This window comes from Ovis canadensis, chromosome 3 (assembly GCF_042477335.2).
Source record: "Ovis canadensis isolate MfBH-ARS-UI-01 breed Bighorn chromosome 3, ARS-UI_OviCan_v2, whole genome shotgun sequence".
Classification (NCBI taxonomy): Eukaryota; Metazoa; Chordata; class Mammalia; order Artiodactyla; family Bovidae; genus Ovis; species Ovis canadensis.
The window spans coordinates 90,637,271-90,660,013 of NC_091247.1; the positions used below are offsets into that span (position 1 = coordinate 90,637,271).

Genomic DNA, 22,743 nt, shown 5'->3' on the forward strand with positions numbered 1-22,743 from the left:
TGCCATGGGATTTTCTCAGCAAGAGTACTGGAGTGGATTGCCATTTCTTCCTCCAGGGGATCTTCCTGACCTAGGGTTCAATCCATTGTCTCCGGTGTCTCCTGCACTAAGTTTAAAATCTCCAGGTTCACACAAGTTTAATACAAGTTTAAATTTTCTCAGGGATTTTCCTGGTAGTCAGGTGGTTAAGATATGATTCCTGCTCTGGGAACTAATATCCCAGATGCCATGTGGCCAAAAATTTTTTTTCTCAATTCCCTCCCCTCCTTCACCCGCATATCCAATTGCTCTCAGGAACTATCAACTTTACTTTTTAAACATTCTGAAAATTCTTCCATCCTCGCCATTAGTTTAATTCACACTTATCTCTGGAGCCTTTTATTGGTCTTTGGCATTTATTGACAAGCTTCAATTTTGTCACTTAGTTTAGATGTATTGATGATAATGTGGCTTTTTCAAAAGAAAACTTACCTGTTATAAATATAAGCTAAAATATTTACAGGTAGAATGATGAGATGTCTGGTATTTGCTTCAAAACTAAGAAGGAGTGAACATGAGTAGGGATATATATCAAACAAGATTGGCCATTGAAAATTGTTAACATGAAATAATGAACACATGGAGGTTCATCATATAATTTTGCCTACTTTTATGTAATGTTGGAAATTTTATATAATAAAAATACTTTTTAACTTTAAATTCTCCTCAAAACTATCTGAATGCTTCACAAGGGCAAATATTACCCTTGACCATCTGGAACTACCTTATCTCTGAGCCTTGAATCCAGTTCCTCCTCCAACACATACCCTATGATTCAGCTCTACCAAGTTCCATGTTATTCCTGGAAATATTGGAAATATAACTGAAAATTGGAAATATAACTGAAAAATTGGAAATATAACTCCTGAAAGGAGTCTTTCAAAATATAGGGTTTTTTTTTTCCTTTTTGAACAATGACTACTTATCCTTTTATACCCTCTTCAAAAGTCACTAACCCTAAGGAACCTTCCCTGACTTAATCTGATATAGTCATCTCCTTTTCCCAGATTTCTATTGAACTCTGTGGAAACCTCTTTTCTAGAACAAATATTTGTGTGTTGTAAGATGTTTGGTGGAATAATTTTTTAAAAATATCAGTCTGCTATACTAGGTGGTAATATCCTGTAGGGTAAAGTGTATGCTGTTATGTATGTTTGTACAATATGCAGCGCAAAGCATATGTGTAAAAATACTTGCCAAATAAATCACAGGAAAACACACTTTGATTTTTCTTTTACTTTTGTTATCCGGATGTGGATTCTGACTTTCACATAAGAGGTCCCATAAACTAGAATGTTCTTAGTCATGTTTTGATAACTTCTAGTTGAGTGAAATTTCCAAATGTGAGGATTACAACTCTACACAATCTTTCAAATGTCTTAGCCTCTCTTCCACAAGCTTGATGTGTAAGAATATTCCAAATAGTTGCAGGATTTAATGCCTGACACATTTCTTGGCCATCCTTGTAGCTAAAAAGACAGTGACTCGATTCTGACACAATAACTCCATCAGCGGCTTACGTCCATCAGAGAGACGTACGTCCTCCAAAGAGAATTTGAAGGTAGTATTTCTGCTAAAGCTTAGAGAATTACAATAGAGTGAGATATTATGTGTTCCACAGGTCCTGCTTCAAGTTCTGCTTGGCCCTTCTCTCTATTTGTAATCATGGCCCCAAGAAACAATTTATAGAGTGAATATGAATGCCCCTCTTGGTGCCAATATTATGTCATTTCTCGTAAAAACCAAATATCATGTAAAGCAGACTGTCACTGCTGGTTAATTAGCTAGGTCCTGTGGTCATGATCTATTTTAAACCTGTCATCATCTGAGATTATACAATGATTTTTGAGTGTTACCAGAGGCTTAGCTCTGCAGGGCACCCTGCCCGAGGTACAGAGCACCACAGCTGCGGGAATACCTCAACAACGGAAACAGGATGAGACTGCAGAACGCAAGCTTGAATCCAGACTACTAGGATGTTGCTTTGTCCTGCAGCATGCTTCTAACGGAAATACTTATGCATTGGGCACGACCAAAACTGCAGAACCTGGACCCTCCAGAATGGATGCCTTTTCCACAGTGAGCATCAGTTTTTAACATAAACATAGAGATATAGACAGTATGATAGATTAAAAAGAGGCATGAACTTTGCTTCTAGGAAGACTGGGGCCTCCAGCTTTACTGCTCACTGCCTTGTGACCTTGCACAAGGTCCTCAGCCTCCCTGAAATTTAGTTTTCTCTTCTGTAAGTCTCAGCAATACTATCTACCTCTGGGTGTTGTGAAAATAAACACCAGGTTCTTTCTTCTGGCAGTAGCAGATTCAGTTTAAATACCTACTACTGAGGAAAATAGGAAGGTACAGATTCATCTTGGAATCAGAGTGACATGATTGGAAAGAGACTACAGAGAAATCTCGAACAGCACCATTCAGATTGAGCCCTATCCTGGCCATAAGAAAATAATGATCTCTAAAATATTCTGTCAGCTCACAGGATTTTGAATGGCAGTGGTTCCATGCATAAATGAAATTCTTTCTACTTCTAAAAAGCAGAATTGTAAGTGGAGCAGAATCCAAAGTTTAGTCAAATTGAACTCATGGTATGAGTTTTCCAGAACCAAATAAGGAAATTATACTCAGTTCTTCTCTTTTAAAGCTGCTTTAAACTGCTGTGGAGTCTGTGAGCTTCAGAAATCTACAGTAACTTGAGATTTGAGAACATTCATTCTTCCAAGTCACAGGCAAGTTTTTAGAGTGTAGCTGGAAAATAACATTCATTTTTCCTAGCTCCTTGATCCTAGGTCTGCTGCTGCTGCTGCTGCTGCTAAGTCACTTCAGTCTTGTCCGACTCTGTGTGACCCCATAGACAGCAGCCCACCAGGCTCCCTGGTCCCTGAGATTCTCCAGGCAAGAACACTGGAGTGGGTTGCCATTTCCTTCTCCAAGGCATGAAAGTGAAAAGTGAAAGTGAGGTCGCTCAGTCATCGCTCAGTCGTATCCGACTCTTCGCGACCCCAAGGACTGCAGCCTACCAGGCTCCTCCGCCCATGGGATTTTCCAGGCAAGAGTACTGGAGTGGGGTGCCATTGCCTTCTTTGGATCCTAGGTCTAAAGAGTTCTAAAAAACCAGGACATCAGTTCCTAAAAAGGAATCCTTTAAGTGGAATCTTCCGAAAGTGAAGTTAAGCAAAAGACTCCACAGAAATTTGGTTCAGCCCATTTTGAATTGCTGGATGAAAGTAAGAATATTACTTTCTCAAAACAAATCAGAGGTATAACTAAACAGTCCCTTTTTCTTTTTTATTAAAAAAAAAAAGGAGTCTGATCCCATGCCCGACTGATGGACTCTTTCCCTGAGTTCTTCTCCTTCCTTTTAGCCTGCTCATCAACCGCTAAAGTCACTACCACAAATACCTCAAGAGGGGGAAAAGAGAACCGATTAAAATCACTTAGACACATTCAAATGCAGTTATTTGTCCGCCACTTTGGCAGCAATTAACCATCAGTAAAGTGGTGATTAAAATGAAATTCTGTAATTAACTGTGAACTTAGTTTTTTCCCTTATTAGTTCTCGATCAAAGATTGTACCTACAAAATTATACAAAATTCTGTAAAGTGATTATCCTTCAACTAAAAAAAATAAAGATTATACCTGGAACACATTCAAAGACGAAACTCTAAGTATACTTATGATACTAAAGACAACCAATGGACTAATGATCTATGCAAGGGTCTTGGAACATTTTGTGAGGTAGGGACAGGTTCACCCAAAGCAACACTAAGTAAGGCAAAGACAGGGCAGCAGTTGGCACATAAAGAAGTCTTCAGAAAATAAAACGACTTATTTGACCATGTAGAAACATAAAATACATTGGGAATAACTGCAGCTACATATGTCATTTATATATTGAGTTGAATATTTTAAGTTCATCACTTACAATAGGAGCATTAAGGTTTACTAATATACATAAGGTTTATTAATATCAATATATTACTTCAGAGTCCATAGACTGTAACCCAAGAATGTAAGCCTTTAAATCAACTTTTTCATGTTTTTCTTTTCTTGAAAACAAAATTTCCCCTTTCCTCCTATTGAAAGGTACAGAAAATTGAGTATTACACCATAGTTACCAAGGAAAAATATCCTTGAATCAGTTTATGAATTAAATGTTTTTCAGGATGTTTTAATTTGAGGAAGGCTATTTTTGACACCCATAATTTTAAAAAGCAACTATGGAAAGAAACGACATAATAGCTGTTACTGTCGAAAAGCTGTTCACTCGTTTTCCCCATCCTCTGCCTCTAAGCTCAAGCCATCAAAATGCAGAGCTGTGCTGTAAAGTCATCACACACCATACACTGTCATTTTTAAGACCTTGAAAACATAGTGATTATACAGTGAACTGGATTGCTATCACAGAAAATTAACTAGTAGTGAGGATTCTCACTGAGTCTAACAAGCTAAGACTCTCTCAGTTGTGGGCAGAAGGAAATGATCACAGGGACACTGTGCCTGGTGGTCAGAGTACATCTTTTTCTCATGAGAATAAAGGTACTATATAACCAGGTAGAACTTCCAAGAAAGCTGATGTTTCGTTGGGTAAAGGGAGTGCCTAGCGGACATCAGACTATACTTTTTAATCTAAAAAACAACAAGAGCCCTCCTAAAAGCTGAATATGACATCAAGCCATAGTTGATACTGCTACTGCTGCTGCTAAGTCGCTTCAGTTGTGCCCGACTCTGTGCAACCCCAGAGACGGCAGCCCACAGGCTCCCTCGTCCCTGGGATTCTCCAAGCAAGAACACTGGAGTGGGTTGCCATTTCCTTCTCCAATGCCTGAAAGTGAAGTTGCTCAGTTGTGTCCAACTGTTCACGACCCCATGGACTGCAGCCTACCAGGCTCCCCCGTCCATGGGCTTTCCCAGGCAAGAGTACTGGAGTGGAGTGCCACTGCCTTCTCCTATAATTGATATGACTCTACCTTAACCACACTGGGTCTGCAGGGTAGGAAAATGACCACCAAGTTCCTTTAAAAAACACGACCAAAACAAACACTATTGTGTCTGTAACTAAGCTGACCCTGTTGCCGAAGCCACATATCCAAAGACTTTGGAAACATAATCATTGACATGTGTTAAATGGCACATCAGGAATCAGTCATCCATTTACCTTCCACCCATGAGAATACAGCACAAGCTATATTCCTATGATTATAAAGAACAATGGATACTATCCAGAGTCAGAAGACGGGGGACTTAGTTGAGCTTGGTCACTTACTGGTACTGTGACCACGGACAAGTCACTCACTCTCTCTCATTCTCGGTTTCCTCACTGTAATCAGCGGTGATGGTGCCCACCCCTGCTTTCATAGGATTGTGGCAAAGTGCAAGAAAAGTGTCTAGTGCTGGAAGATTTCCATTAAAATGCAGGAGTTTGCCTTCTCGATACAGCAAAGCCCCTCAAAGAAGAGGCAAACACAGGGAATCCGCATAACACCAGACTCCAGAGGTACATACGCCACTGTGATCCATTAAAGCAGCAAAAATCCCAGACTTTCAAATCCATAAAAACAAAGTGAATGTGACAGACAAACAGCTAAACAACTCCAGGGAGGGCAAATGAGCAACCAATACAAACGGAAATGGCATCCAAGGGCGTTAACTCTTTGGGAAGAGTTTCTTTGGAACACAAGCTGGCAAAAAAAGAGAGACAGAAAGAGAAAGACGAAACAAGCACTGCATCACCAAACTGGTTTCTGTGTAAAAGACCCCAGGAAAATAATCACTTTATTTTGCTTCAAAGCAGGTCTCTGGAGTGTGACTTGCATATTCTGTTGCACCTCTAAGTTCATCTCAGGAGTCCCCATGTGGCACCCACCAGACCACACCAATTGCTAAGAACTAGAGGTGATTTCCAGTGGCTCTGGGTTAGCAGATTGTATTGCTGACTGCTCTTGAATTGGCCTTAGGTTTAGAAGGATCAGGCAGGTGAGAAGTAGGTGAAAAATTCCCTCTTCTTGTTACAAATAGCTTGGTCTTCAAAAGATATAATCTTGTTATAACCACCTTGAAAAAAACATTGACGACTCTCTCAAAGACACGCCTGAGTGGTCTGCTTACTTCACTTTCCTCCGGCTTAACCAAAAGACCCTTCTGCTCCTCACTCAGTGATCTTTCTCATCACCAGCCCTCATTTTGACATTGAACCACATGGAAGGATATGGAGAGTTAAATTTTCAGAAACGTTTGAGAAGCAGGTTTTTCTCAGGGCTCTGTCTCTGGTTGATGACCCAGGAAAACCACAGGTTCATGGGCCACAAGTGAGAAGGTCAGTCTTTAGAAATGGGGCAGGTGGGGGGAGGAGTGTGCACTCGGGCAAATGGTGGTGCCAGGGAGCATTCCAATCAGCAGAGACAAGCACCTCTCTCCTCTCCCCCACCCTCCAAATGGAGCAAAGAGAGGGAAGAACTGCATTGCTTCTAGTCCTGAACAGCCTTCTAGTCCTGAACTCTCTGAACAACCCGCCTTCCAGGCTGAGCCGCACAATGAACAGGACTGACACTAGCGTTATGACCACTAAGCTGGCTGTTTGGGGTGGGGCAGGGGTGGAGTGGCTGTCCCCCAAAGGAAAGGAGTGACAGGAAAAACGGAGGAAAAGGCCAGCAAGGGCAGCGGGAGCAGTGCATTCCTGGGTAATAATAAAGCTCCCAGTGGCTGTTCTGACCAATGCGCGGGCCATCAGGGAACCACTCTCCTGGAGAAAAACACGCTGCCAGTCAGAGCTGCTACGCTGCCTGTGCTTGGATTGTCACAACGGGAAGCCTCACCCTTCCTGCCATGGAGAGTTCGAAAAGGCCATAACGCACATTGTGTGTCTAATCGTGTTGTGCTGAAATAGTCTCATTTGCATTTCATGAGGTTTACGCTTCAGTGTGTGAGATTAGCAGATGAACTGCCCTTTTTTTTGTTTGTTTAACATGTGCAGGTTCTGGAGTCAGATCTTGGTATCACTTCTGCCTGCATCATGTATCTCCAAGTGACTACAGTCTCTGAACTTCAGTTTCTCTGTCTATAGAACTGGAATAATTATATAAAGCACGTAGACTTACTGTGAGAATTATATGAACATAAACACAGTTGCTCACCACAATATTTGGCACAAGTGCACAATAAATTTATGTTATAATTTTTGTACTGTGTGTGCTAAGTGGCTCAGTTGGGTTTGCCTCTTTGCGACCCCATGTACCGTAGCCCACCAGGCTCCTCTGTGCATGGGATTCTCCAAGCAAGAATGCTGGAGTGGGTCGCCATGCCTTCCTCCAGGAGATCTTCCCCACCTAGGAATCTAACCCACAACTCTTACATCTCCTGCACTGGCAGGCGGGATCTTTACCACTAGTACTACCTGAGAAGCCCTATAATTATTAGTGCTAATACTAGGACGGTAGTGATAGCAGAAGCCTTGACATCTTTTCAAGCTCTGCCCCTGACTAGTTCTGGAACCTAGATAAATGTGCTACAATTTCCTCATCTTGGAAATGAAGGCATTAAATTGCACATTAAAAGCTTTGGTTCTGAGAGAGCAGTATTGACATATATTCACTACCATTTATAAAATAGCTAGCTAGTGGGAACTGCTGTCTAGTGTAAAGAACTCAGCTTGGTGCTCTGTGATGACCTAGAGAGGAGGGATGGGGAGGTGGGAGGGGAAATATGTACACATATAACTGATTCACACTGTTGTAGCAGAAACTATCACAACACTGTAAAGGAATTATGCTCTGATTAAAAACTAACTAACTAAATACACACACAGAGACACACAAAACTTTGGTTCTATGGACATACTGTCTTCATGCAAAATAATTATTTCTATTTTTCTGATATTACTATTTTGAAAGTCAAGATATCATTGGTTTATACAATAATTTGTAGGCTTTCAAAAATTCAGCACTCATAATTCAAAGAATAATCAGACTGCCATTTAGATACCCCTCACTTCTAAGGTCGGAGAAAGCAATGGCAACCCACTCCAGTACTCTTGCCTGGAAAATCCCACGGACGGAGAAGCCTGGTAGGCTGCAGTCTATGGGGTCGCTAAGAGTCCAGACATGACTGAGAGACTTCCCTTTCACTTTTCACTTTCATGCATTGGAGCAGGAAATGGCAACCCACTCCAACGTTCTTGCCTGAGAATCCCAGGGATGGGGGAGCCTGGTGGGCTGCCGTCTACGGGGTCGCACAGAGTCAGACACGATTGAAGCGACTCAGCAGCAGCAGCAGCACTTTTAAGGTGGGTGGCTCTATAACTCTGACTTCACCTGAGTGTTGCTTTCTACTGTCAGTCTTCGGAAAAAGGGAACTACACCAGAAACAAACTCCCTAGAGAATGGCTCCTTGGGTAGCCTGTGCCCCAGAGTCAGACAGAACTCGCTGGGCCATGTGGCCACACGCTGACCCAAGGACCTTGCACAACTGGCAAACAGAGGAACAAAGGACTTGGAAACATTGTTTCCTTACTGGACACTCCAGGTTTTGTGAACCCTTCTATATTTCGAAAGAAATAAAGGGGGAACTCTCCCAATGCCAGACTAGCCAGGCGACTGAATCTGCTTCCACCCCAGGTCTTTGGCTGATGTGGCAACTCAAGGCCAAACGCACTGAGGGAAGCTTGGGCAGAATCAGCGTGTCATTTTCAATCCATTCTCCGTGTATGAGGAGGGTGCGGGTGGTTGAGGGAAAACTTGAACCTATATGACAACCTGCCAGTCATTTAGGGAAAGAAACACACTTCAGGGTGGCCTGGGTTTCTCACAAGCAAAACTGACTCTTTGGTCAGAATTCAAATCAAAACACCACTCTATGCACCCCCGCCCCCACCCCCCTTAATGTCCAGGCAATCCAGAAAAAGGAACTTCTTTGGTTACCTGCCCCCACGGGTCTGAGTCAGAGACCTGGCACTTCCAGAGGTTTTGCCTTCTCCTGTTCTCCTTTCCCTTTCTTAATCGCTGTCTGGGGACAACAAGGCAAGGACAAGTCCCCGAAACGGAAGCTTTGTTTCAGGACTGCGCCTGCTCCGCTGCCCTCCCGAAACCAAGTCCCATTACTGCCAAATGAACCAAAGAAAGAACAAGTTCTCTCAGTGTTGGATGCCAGGCCCCCTAGAGTTGATAATTAGCTTCAGAAAACACTTTTGTAATCTGGGTCGTAAACAAGGAAGAACGGCTGTTTACATCAAAAACACAGGAATTTTCCCTTATCTAAAATAAGGAAGACTAGGGACGACTAAAAATTTTAGCTGTAAAGTGATAGAAGTGAGTTAGAAAAGCTGTAAAGTAATGAAAATTAAAAGAATTATAAAATTTATCTTTCCATGAATTAGAAAGCATGTCTGAAATCTAAATATGATTTCTAATCTAAGTCTTATTTTGTTAGCTTTCTGTATTGAAGATTTTTATACAGTTACATGAGACAGTCTTCAACTTTGACTGAGAACTGTCCAGTTGCACATATAATTGATTCACAAGCTGTTTCTCAAACAATATTTTCAATGCTAAGACTCAAGCGTCAGTGGTAAAAACTGATGAAAATCCAATCTAGTTATCAACTCACGTCAATAGTCTCTACTTCAGAAACTGAATCTTGGCTTTGAAACTAAATGTCATGTACGATTAAAATTACAAATTCCAGGAAATAAACTTGCTCTTTCCTAGATAGGAATCAAGCCATATGCCTCACTAATCCTTAAAGTTAGAAAACAATGCTGCTGAAAAGAACAGTTTCTTTAAAAAAAAAAAAGACTAGTAAAAACACAAATGGCTATTAGCAACAGGTAGAAATAAAATATCTCCTTTAGTACCAGAGGGAAATCAAAATTAAAAATTGTCAGTGGCTTGCAAAACATGTGTGTAGCTGCACACACACAGGAGCGTGTGTGCACAAACACACACACATGCACACACACACATACAGAAGAAAGTTCTCCAGTTACTTACCAGGATGGTTGGTAGCGTATACTTCACATGAGCGCCCTGCCTGCTCAGCTGCCAAGTGCTAGAGCACTCGGCGAGCAGCTGTTTCCTTCAAGCTGTGGCTGTGTCTTAACCAGTCACATGCACCTCCTGATAAATACCGCTACGTGCCAGGAGGTCAGAAACTGAAGATCATTATTCTCCTAATTCGCACACTGTCTCATAACCCGTGCGCTGGCTCAGCCAGTGCATTAGCATGTAGAGCAGCACATTCCATCATTTGTTTTCCTTTGTGACAAAACACGAGCAGCTGATAACTCACCCTGGAGAGCAGGTCACTGCAAGTGGAAAGTTGATGTGTTTGTGTTGGGAAAGAGGTGGCAGGGGGTAGGCTGACAGTCCGTTTGCTCTCTTACCTCCCTCAGGTTTTCAATGGGACACTTGAACAGCAAGAGGAAGGGACCCCAGCAGTGCAGCTGGTGGCGGCTGCTCTTCTTCCACGCGTCCCTAGTCTACATCCATCTGCTGCTCCATCTTGGTTTTATTTTCTCAGCATCCCAGGCTCCAGTTTGTTGAAAGAGCCACAAACTGAGTGGACTCTTCCGAGGAGGGCAGACTAGCAGTCTAAGAAAGCTTAGGCTTAATTTTAAAGGACAGGGCTGCTACACCCGTGATGCTGAGGGGCAGATGTGTGGAGGCTTAATGAGGAATAGCAAATGCAGCTTTATCTAAAGAGCGAATGGAAATGATTTCAGGCACTTGAGACCAAACTTCCGCATAGTTATCTATTGGGTTGTGTCAACATTTGGTGGCACTGTTGAGATTATCAGTGAGGGAATGAGAGTGGAAACAGAAATGACATAGAAATTCACAAAGCACTCTGCAGATGTGCTGCTGCCCCCTTTGCTATGCCAGGAAATGGGACCAGCCTGCTGTTTCCTATGTTGCTCACAAAAGTGGCAAACCATCCTGAGTGCTTTGTTGAATTCATATTTCTCACCTGGGCTGATTTTCCCACCACCCTACCCCCCTTCTTCTTTGCCCCTCTCTGCAAAGAAAGCCTTTAAGCTATCTGACTTTGGACAGATTCTGACCTTGGGCATCTGACCCAAGCTGTGGTAAGAGTGACACTTACCCAAATCTGTGCCTGAGCAGAGGAGAGGAGAGATATGACGGCGATTCAGCCCTTTCGGCAAAGTGAACATCCAAAAAAGATTTTTAAAAGGTTAAAATGCCCCAGGGGATTTCTGAACCATAATGAGTATGTTAAACTGTCAACCTTGATTTTTAATAAAAAAGATCTTACTCAATAGAAGAGCCTGTGTAGGCCATTTTTCAAATCTGGATTTTGTCTCATAATTATTTACAATGTTTGTCAAACCAGAAATTTCCCTCTGTACAGAAGATAAAATGTTTTTCCAGAAAATCAGAAAAGGATGAAAAAAAAAACCCATCAGTTTTGCCATTCTTTCAGAGGATTCATTTGTTAGCAACATGTGAGAGCCCAAAGTCCAAATGAAATTTTTTTTTAAACTTCAAAATGTATCTTTTTTTAAGGGTTCAAAGTTAATAACAGAAATAAGACATCAGAATACAATGTGCTGAATTACATGTTAGCTTCATAAGCAATTTTTCCTCATGTGTTCATATGACCATCATTAACCCGAAACAGAAAAGGAGGCCTACTGAACATGTGAAATATTACTTTGATTTATTATTACTTTATCATTATAGAAACTTTTGTGACCTGATGGCATCCATCAGTTACTTTACTTGTAACTGACTTCTTAATCGTCCTGGTGATCTATTGCATATCACATGGTCAATGAAAGAGAGAAACCCTTCAATAACCAATAGAAAAAACAGCCTCAGGAAAGGTAAGCACAAACAACACTGTAAAGCAGCTATACTCCAGAAAAACAAAAGAAGGAAATACTTTTCTCCTTCTGTTGGCAGAGAGGAACAAAAGGGATGGACCCTAAGTCACAGCCTTGAAGCAAACTGTCGATGCAGACCAGGATCGCAAACACGCCTTCCCAATAGGGTCCAGGAGTGTGATGGAAGGTTCTCCAATGACACCTTTCAGCCTCGCAGAGAAGTGGGGAGATCCCACCTCCATGCCCATATTGTCTACAGGTACCAATCATTTCCTTCAACTCAAAGAGAGGTGCCCTTCTCCTATCAGAGGCCATCTACCTACTGGATTTGGGTCTCACTGGGCAACTCCCACCTGTTCAGGATGCTTTCACCAACAACTTTACCTTCTCACCCTCCTCATTATCTAAATATGCTCATGGTTTTCTGTGTCCTAAAAACAATCCTTTTTGATCATTTGCTTCTTTAACTCCTGCACTAATCCATTCATCCCCTTCATGACTAAACTTCTGGAGAAATACTTGTATGGTCTTGCATCCCATTTTAAGTCTCAACCTGCTTACAGTCTGGCTTCTTCCATCAGTTTCACTGAAATGATTTTTTTTTTTTTTTTAGGGAAAGCAGGCTCAGTTCAGTTCAGTCACTCAGTCGTGTCCGACTCTTTGTGACCCCAAGAATCACAGCACGCCAGGCCTCCCTGTCCATCACCAACTCCTGGAGTTCACTGAAACTCATGTCCATTGAGTCGGTGATGCCATCCAGCCATCTCATCCTCTGTCATCCCCTTCTCCTCCTGCCCCCAATCCCTCCCAGCATCAGGGTCTTTTCCAATGGGTCAACTCTTCATATGAGGTGTCCAAAGTATTGGAGTTTCAGCTTCAGCATCAGTCCTTCCAATGAACACCCGGGACTGATCTCCTTTAGGATGGACTGGTTGGATCTCCTTTATTTTGGGGGGCTCCAAAATCACTGCAGATGGTGACTGCAGCCATGAAATTAAAAGACGCTTACTCCTTGGAAGGAAAGTTATGACCAACCTAGATAGCATATTGAAAAGCCGAGATATTACTTTGCCAACAAAGGTCCATCTACTCAAGGCTATGGTTTTTCCAGTGGTCATGTATGGATGTGAGAGTTGGACTGTGAAGAAAGCTGAGTGGTGAAGAACTGATACTTTTGAACTGTGGTGTTGGCGAAGATTCTTGAGAGTCCCTTGGAAAGCAGGCTAGATGTATTCAAAAACTATAAAAGCTTATAATATAAATCAAATAAAATTAGTTGTTAAAAGTGACTAATATGTATCAAAATTCTGACCAAATCAAGACAATCCAAAGTACAGAAAGATTATATAGCTCAAGAAGAAAAAAGCTATAAATAGGAATGTTGATAGAGAAACTACATAAATATACAAATCTACAGTTTTAATGTAACAACAACAAATCGTTAAGTACACATGTCAGTTATCTTTCTCCAACATTAAAATAGCATATGTTTCACTTTTAGTAAAAACATACATAACACATAAAATCTTCCCCCAAGTCACCAAAGACCAAAGTTATTGGTTTCACTTGTATTTTACTCAACTTCTCAGCTGTATTTGACACAACTCACCAAACACTCCTTAAAATTTTCTCCTGTGACTTCTATAAAATTTTACTCCTGCTTCCTTCAGCCTCCTGTGTGGACTTTTCTTCTACTTGCCCCTTAAATGTGAAAATCCCCTCCTTTCTTCCTGTTTTCTTACATCTTGCATGTGTCTTCACTGATTACCAGTTTCCTAATTAGTTGCATTTCCTTCAAAAGCCTGTCTCTACCTTCAGTCTATTTATTGTTTTTACACTAAAAGCTTCTCAGGGGCCATGGCGGTGGCTTTGGTACCTTTATATTACCAGAACCTGTGACTGGGCTTGAATTTTTCTCTTGCATTTCCCACTGCTGTTTCATTTCTTACTCTGTGTTATAGTTAGGTCTTCACGTGTCTATGTTGCATCCAAACTTCAACTACCTTAGAGAAAGCGTATAACTTACTCATTTTACATCCTGCAATGCCTAGTACAATGTCTGATATATAACAGATATGTGGCTGTAACCATGCTGAATAAATAAATGAATGACTGAAGAGAAAGGTCATCTGCCTATTCCTTTAAGAGAAGATAATTTTTCAAGTTTGCAAAAATAGATTTTATATTAGTTCATCAAACCATCCTAAGCAATTTCCTCCCAAAAGAAATTATTTTCTCCACATTCTTTGACAACACTGTAGTAAAACTGTAAAACAATTACAAAAGCCAGAAAAGAGCCAAGCTCTTGGAAAGATTTATAATTTGTCTTAAAAAGAATCATTGATTGGAAAAGAAGAAAAAACAATTACAGAACGCTTAGAAATTTCAGTAATGAGAACACCACATATCAAACAGTATGCACAAAGCAAAAGAGTTAATCAGAGACAAGTTGACTTAAGAAGAAGTTAAAAAACAATAGATCAATAATCATGGGAAAATGCAAAAGGTATTAAGAAATTGTTCCAAGAAAACTTTTTGGTCCAAATTACTCATACAATCAAGTTCTCTTGTGGCTTGAAGCCACAGATAATTCCCAGGCTTTACAAAATGTTCAAGTGGACAAAAATAACAGAAAGCTAACATAATACTCTTGACTTAAAAACAAACAAACAAACTGATAGAACATAATAAAGGAAACCACAGCTAAATTCCTGTGTAAACATAGTTAACCTTTGAGATGAAAAAAAATCTCAAAATTAAGGAATGTATTAGCATAGTAACATAAATAAGTCAACAGAAAAAAACTTTTGATTTAGCACAATAGATAATCATAACAAGTCTTTTGATAAAACTAAATATAATTTTTTTTAAATTAATAGAATAGGAGAATTTTTCTTAGCACAATAAAGATTGTGTATCCCAAACCAAACACAGGCATCATACCTCAAGGTGTAATACTAGGAGTATAAACATTAAAACCAGAAACAAACAAGAAAAGAATGCTCATTATCACTACCGTCATTTATTTTAGCATACTATTCTGGACCAGATAAGAAAAAGAAACTAAAAAAAGAATCATGAAAGAGCAGGAGACAGAATTATCTAAACTGTACATGTTATCATCATTTACTCAAAAGAGTTAGCTTTTTAAAAAGTTTTTAAATAACTGGAAATGTCAGGGAGGTGAACAGTTAAAAAAAAATTCACAAAATAAAAGAACTTCCCATAAAACAGACAAAAACTGTTGGGAAACATAATGGAGGAAAAAAGCTTAATAGCAGCAAAGTTTCTAGAAATGACCAAAAAAGTGAATAACTTATATTTTAAAATTTATAAAACTATATTGAGAAAATATTTCAATAAGTAAAGTTATATGATTTTCTTGGAACAGAAGATTCAAAATTCTCAAAATGTCAATTTTCCCTATTTAATTTATAAATATAATTAATTTTTGGTTAAAATCTCAAAAGAGATTTTTCAAACAGCTTAAAAAAGAACTCCTGAAGTTTATTTGAAAGAATGAAATACAGAATGGTAAAGAAATTTTTAGAAAACAATGAAGGGGTGTGTCCTGGATATTAAATAGGCTAACAAGAAAAAATCAGGAATTTAATAGTTTGATACTGATGCCAAGGGAGGCAGAGCAATGGAACAGAGCAGAAAGCCCAGAACTATAAATACAAGCACTATAATAAAATGTCTATCTGTTAAATATGGTGTTTAAACTTAGTGGGGAGAAATTATTATGGTTGAATAGTTAATTATTAGGAAAAATAAAGATGTAATTATTACCTCACATCATATACAAAGTAAATGCCTAGTGGACCAAAGAGTGAAACATGAGAATAAAACCACACACTTGGAGAAAATGATGTAATTGTTTTTATAATCTTAAAAATCATGTAAATCATGGTTAAATATGTTTATTAAGAAAATTATTCTATGATCAGAAAAGCAGAAATCACAAAGAAAAAAATTTTACTATTTAAATGAATAAAATTTGTATACATCAGAAATAACCCCACCATAACCAAAATTAAATCAGAAATGTCAAAATGAGATTAAAAAATGAAACCTGTATGTTAAAGGGTTAAGAGCCTTAACGTATGAATAGCACTTATAGTTAACAACAAGACAAAGGATATTATAAATGATACACAAGGGAAGAAATATAAATGGCCAATACACATCTGAAAAATACTGTTTCCTAAAAATGAATATAAGCTAAACAATAATAGGATACCATTTATTTTCTAAAAACTTGACAAAGATGGATTATTGATACTTTCCAATGTTGGCAGGAGGTTTAGAAAATGGCACCTTCATACTCTACTGGCAAGAATATAAATTGCTACAACATTTGAGGAAGATAATTTTGTGATATGTAGCAAAAGCTTTTTAAAATATGTATACTTTAAAATTCTTCAGTTTCTATTTAGAGATATAGCCCCAAAATATAGATATTCATATATAAGCGTGTTTTTAACAAAATTGTTTCTACTAGTGAAAATTTTGAAACAATCTATGTGCCAAAAGTAGTAGAATAAATTATAACACATTCATAACATGCAGCACTATGGAGTCATTATAAGATAATGTCAAAATATGTTCATGTGGGAAAATATTTGGTATAGATTAAGTGAAAAACACAAATTACAAAACAATTTATTCAGTGTGATGTCACTTTTCTAAGAAAATATGTGAGCATGTAGAAAACTGAAACTTTTGACACCCAATTTTTAACAGCAATTATCTTTGGGAGTTGAGGTCACATTCAGTTTTCCCCCCTTCTTTTGCTTATCAGCTCTTTTCTAGTGTTTCCATGATAAATATGTAGCAGTTGTTCATTTTCAAATGAGATCTTTTTTATATAAGAAAAAGTATACTAGGCTTATAAACATACTGAAGTATTTTAATCATCTACATGAACAAGAGAAAGCCTTTGATAAGAAACATGATTAAGAAGAAAGGACCCAGAGCAGGAAAGCCTCCCCATCCATTAACAAAGCCAGCCACTTCCTCCCAACTAAGACTTGATTCTCTAAACTGGTGCTCCTGGATGTAATAACTGACAGCAAGTCACCGGAAGTGGTGGAACTACTTCAAAGGAGGTTCAAAGGATGAAGGAAGAGGAGGGAAACATGGCCTGGCTTAAGCACCTTGGATTCAGTTTCTCAGAGACATCCTGATGGGCCTTTGTGCCTATTAGAGGCATTCCCACAAGCAGAAATTCCCAGATGGTATCCATCCCATGCCCAGATCAGAGAGCATGAACCACCACCACCCTTACTTACTCAGCCCTGCCAGCTGCCCCCCATCCATCTGCTAGGTGCCAGGCTCCATACAAGCTGCTCCAAGCTGGTGACACACCACCTGCTGGTCAACCTGAGGTCCCACCGCCATGCTGCATCCTCACCCCACCTTATCTTCAGGGAACCTCATATGCAATGTTACTCTTGTATTTCTTGGGTTTAGTAAATTCTACCTGGTCATTGCTTCCTCAGATACATTTACTTTGGGGGCCCTTTATCTCCTTTTTTTCCCTTTCACCGTTTGTCTAAGAATTATAGGGGATCTTCTTTCACCTTGTTCTTCCCTTTTCCCCCCCCTTTTTCACCATGTGTGAGTAAAAATAAATAGATAATCACAATCAGCTGTAAGAACCACGCACACTACATGCCAGTTACAGAGAGAACTTGTGAAAAATCAGAGTAGAAGGAAATTGTGAAGAATCAGAGTAGAGTTTTTAACTGCCAAAGCCCTTGAACTAAGTAAACCATTGTCAATAAATGAGAAAATAAAATGTCTTGTGTTCAATGTGCATTGCATTTAGGGATTCATCAAAGTGTGTGACAAAAATCTCTTACCTTCAAGGTTTATAATACCTCCAGGAGAAAAGTGGAACATGTAGAAAGCCATATGTAAGGAATAACAACAAATATTTATCACAACAATCAGCATCTCTTAATATTGTTAATAGTTTATAACAAATTATCACGTGCTTAAAATGCTCCTTTAATTCTCACAGCAATGCTCTATGGAGATACTATTATCCCCAGAGGACCTTTAACAAGATTAACTAGCCTGCCCACAGCTGCTGCTACTGCTGCTAAGTCACATCAGTCGTGTCCAACTCTGCACGACGCCATAGATGGAAGCCCACCAGGCTCCTCTGTCCCTGGGATTTTCCAGGCAAGAACACTGGAGTGGGTTGCCATTGCCTTCTCCAATGCATGAAAGTGAAAAGTGAAAGTGAAGTCGCTCAGTCGTGTCCGACTTTTAGCAACCCCATGGACTATAGCCTACAAGGCTCCTCTGTCCATGGGATTTCCCAGGCAAGAGTACTGGAGTGGAGTGCCATTGCCTTCTCCGAAAGCAGCAAAGAAAGAGACATTTTGAATGTGACCGTCTGACTCCAAACCCTGCACATTTACCCCACAAAATGATTTGGCAGTCAGAGAAGTTTTCAGAGACTTGCTTGTCCTTTTCTAGCTTACCCTGCTTATCCTCAAGCATAACAGCCAAGTAAACTGCATGGCACTTTAAGATCTAATCATTGGCATCACAACAGTAGCCTGCTACCCTTGTGCATTGCAAACGTGTGCTATTTCAGCCAGTGATAGTGGTTCAGTGGTCGTGAGGTGGTCTGCTAGACTGAGTGGCATTTATAACATTGCTTCTAGGACTTCCCAGTGGCTAAGATTCCATGCTGCCAGCACAGGGGGGCCCGAGTTCAACCCCTGGTCAGGGAACTAGATCCCACATGCAGCAGTGAAGACCCAGAGTGCCACAGCTAAGACCTGGCACAGCCAAATAAGGAAAAGAAATATTTTTTAAAACCATTGTCTCTGTGCATAATACTTCTCTGGGTTGAAAATATCTTGAGTTCCCAATAACTGATTTACAAGTGAGCCTTTGGAAGCCAGCCATTCATAAACTAGAGATAGGGCTGTAGAAAAACAAAGAGGAGAATGAATAAGGACAGTCTCTAGCAGAGGAGGCCTCAACAGAAGGTGCCCTCAAACCTCATCCCCTGTGCCCCCATTTTACGCACCATCCCAGGAGGAATTTCTGTACAAATCAATCCAGATTAAAAATAGCCTTCCCCTTTCAGTATCTCTTTTTCCTGCCAATCTCTTCTCTCTTTTCCCTCTTTTCTATAAAATTTCATTTACTTTTTAAAAACACATTACATATTGGTAGAGTTGCATTAACTCAATCTGTTTAAATTTATCTTAATGGCAACATTTTCCCCTCCATCTAAGCTTCTCGGATCTCTTAGTGTAGCTTCTTAGACCATGCTAGCTAAAGCTATATTCAGTTAAAAAAAAAAAAACACAGGAAGGAAAATTAAGTATTCGTGGCACGAAACACCTTACTTAGCATAACTGCTTATACAATAACTTCCCCCACTAAGAGTCTTCTTTCAAAACCCTGACTTGACAGCAAATTTCATCAGTCTTTGAAGCTCTCATCACTATATACCACAGATTAATGATAATATTAACTTTAAATCTTCTAAAATGCCACTGCAGTTTCCAGAATTTTTTTAGTTCTTGAAAAAATTTGTTTAGAGTAAAAAATAAGCAGATAAATAAATATAAATAGATAAAATCCCCAAGGCTGTCCCAATGCATTTTCCTGAGAACCATTTGGTATGTAGAAAATAATAAAAGGGCCGTTTTCACATTTATGGTTTCCTTCCTATTTGTGTCAGCATCATTGTTATATCAAAGTATAAAACACAAAGCTGATTCAGGGATAAATGAGGCAAAGAAAATATTCAAATTTATTTGTTTTTCTTGTTATGTGATAGCCAAATGCACGAAGTGGGGCACAATTTGATCTTCCTAGGAATCACAGGAAAAGCATAGTTAGAAACTCCAAATCCTCTTATTCTTATATGCAAACTATAGGACCCCTCGGACCCACTTCTGTCTACTCTCTCGTTGTTTTGCCCTTGCTGGACTCCTGTAAATCTGCTAAGCTGTCCTGAGTTCACATCACAGCCCGCTGGCCTGGGCTGGAAGATGATGGTCAGTGGACACTTTCGGAATGAATGAATGAATTTATTTTTACACCATGGTTATACTATACATTAGCCGTACTATTTTGATACCAAATCCATTTGCTCAAAATTATACATAATTCTAACCAGTGTCAATGTTTTACTTAAATCACTTCTGCTCTTTACTTTACCATGTTACCCAAACCCAGCTGGCCGACTACAAGTCCTATTTTCCAGTCTTTAGTGCCAAACTACTTGCTCAAGCTTTAATCCAACCACCACCACCTGTAGGTTCTAAATCTGTGAGGCCTGAGCTTCTAACCTCATTTCCATTTATCATACGCTTGATCAAATATTGCCATGATTTACTTGCACTCTCTTTGCTGAAACTTTTGACTGCATCTCAGGCTTACTTATACCCTTTGTGCGTAGAATGCCTTTGGATAAGATATTCCTTTCTAGGACTTCCTGGAAAAACAAAAAGGCAACCACAAGAGTGGGAACCTGCTGCGAAATGAGGATCTAACATTCTTGCTATAGGATTTTCTTATTTGCAGATCACAGGGGGTCAACTAAGAAAGCCCTTTTAGAAGCACATTAAAAAGTGGTAGCAACGGTTCCAGTTTACCTTCATATTTTAATTAAATAAGGAGTGTTTGTTCTCAGGGCTTTTCTTGGTGATTGCCATTCTTATTAGTGAAAGGCAATAGATCCATTTATGTTGTGGTAAACTCTCAAACTGAGAGGCAAGTACAGGGGAAGGGTCAGAGCTGAGAGGCGGGTGCTGTTTCCTTAATAGAACCATAGGAAGTAAGAAAGTCAGCCACAGCGTCTTGGCTTGTGGAAATAAACACATGGTAGTGAGCAATCAATGCAGGAGAGCATAGGTTAATATAGCTGAAAATAGCAACCTAAGTGGTGAGGCTTCAATAGGTATTTGAATGCTTATGAACACTTTTTTAAAAATATATATTCTAATGGTCAGGAAAACTACCTTATCACTTGGAAGAATGCTCTTGTTTCCTTTTACACTATAAGAGAAACAGATGCCTGTGTGAATTTTTTAACTTACAAAATATTTAAACTTAAAAAAGCAATAATGCCCATCACAGATAAATACAGATATATGTAAGGGAAATACTACAAAAAATAAATAAAATATGTTATTGTAGAACTCCTCTCTCTCACTGAGATGACACACACCTATGAGAAATGCATCTGATGCATACATACACACATAGGGCTCTATTTGTCCATTAAAAAATAATCTGTAATTTGATTTTCCCCCATCACAGTGTACCATGGTTACATATACTGGCTTCAATATCAGTAACATACTTTATTTTCTTAACAGTTTTGTACTCCTTCATACTGTAATTATATAGTTTATTCACCTTATTGCTATTGCTTAGTCACTTCAGTTGCATCTGACTCTGTGCGATCCCATAGATGGCAGCCCACCAGGCTCCCCCATCCCTGGGATTCTCTAGGCAAGAACACTGGAGTGGGTTGCCATTTCCTTCTCCAATGCATGAAAGCGAAAGGTGAAAGTGAAGTCGCTCAGTCATGTCCGACTTAGTGACCCCATGGACTGCAGCCTACCAGGCTCCTCTGTCCATGGGATTTTCCAGGCAAGAGTCCTGGAGTGGGGTGCCATTACCTTCTCCGATTCACCTTATTGCTGAACACTAAAGATGCTCCTAGTGTTTTGTCTCTATAAACAGTGCTGCACTAAACACTCTAGCACATACATCTTAGTTTCTGGTGCTCTTATTTCCAAAGTATAGATCTCCAGAATGGAATTATTGGGATTTCAAAGTTATTCATTTTACTCTGAACTCTCATTTATTTTCCCAAGACTAAACTGAAAGCAATGCAAGGGTCAAGGCCTTTAAAAGACTGATAATTGTAAACTTAGAGGATCAAGACTATTCATTTGCAGAATCCTGTCCTACCAGGCATATTAACTAAATCATTTGTGTTGAATATTTTGCTTGATTTTCATGTAGAATAATAACTTTTTTAAAAAAACCAAAGCATATTAAGCCAAATCACTAAAACTGGCCAAAGTTAAGAGTTAGAATCTATTTCTCTCACTTCCCTGGATAGCTTAGCTGGTAAAGAATCCGCCTGCAATGCAGTTGAGTTCAGTTCAGTCATTCAGTCTTGTTCAACTCTTTGAGACCCCATGGACTGCAGCACGCCACACTTCCCTGTCCATCACCAACTCTCGGAGCTTGCTCAAACTCACGTCCATTGTGTAGGTGATGCCATCCAATCATCTCATCCTCTGTCTTCCCCTTCTCCTCCCGCCTTCAATCTTTCTCAGCATCAGGATCTTTTCCAATGAGTCAGTCCTTTGCATCAGGTAGTCAAAGTATTGGAGTGCAATGCAGAAGACCCCAGTTTGATCCCTGGGTTGGAAGGATCCCTTGGAGGAGGAAAAGGTTACCCATTCCTGTATTCTTGGGCTTCCCTGGTGGCTCAGTTGGTAAAGAATCTGCCTACAATGTGGGAGACCTGGGATCAATCCCTGGGTTGGGAAGATCCCCTAGAGAAGGGAACAGCTACCCACTCCAGTGTTCTTGCCTGGAATTCCTTGGACAGAGGAGCCTGGTAGGCTACAATCCAAGGGAGTCACAGAGTCAGACATGACTGAATGACTTTCACTTCACTTCAACCCTTATTATCTGCATACACCAAAAATTCCATGAACTCTAGAGCCCATTCCAGTTGCAGAATCTCTTGCTGATTGATTTTTTTTAATGTATGAGCAAAAATGAACTGATATGTTAGGAAGAACATAAATGTTAATGTTGGACTAGAAATTAGCACTTGGTGGAAAAG

The 22,743-nt window shown here is 39.7% G+C and overlaps 1 protein-coding gene across 10 annotated transcripts in view; it reads right to left on the reverse strand.

The window, feature by feature from the left end:
• Positions 1–22,743, reverse strand: part of RASGRP3 (RAS guanyl releasing protein 3) — a 115,223-nt gene that overhangs the window by 70,990 nt on the left and 21,490 nt on the right. For 2 of the 10 annotated variants that reach the window (XM_069580480.1, XM_069580475.1), the window contains exon 1: positions 10,036–10,752. The exons of 3 other annotated variants lie outside the window; for them this stretch is intronic. The gene's annotated coding sequence lies outside the window, so the exon portion shown is untranslated. Of the gene's footprint in view, positions 1–8,967; positions 9,142–10,035; positions 10,753–22,743 lie in introns of those variants that run through there. 5 more of the 10 variants (XM_069580478.1, XM_069580482.1, XM_069580479.1 and 2 more) reach the window with 5 other exon arrangements.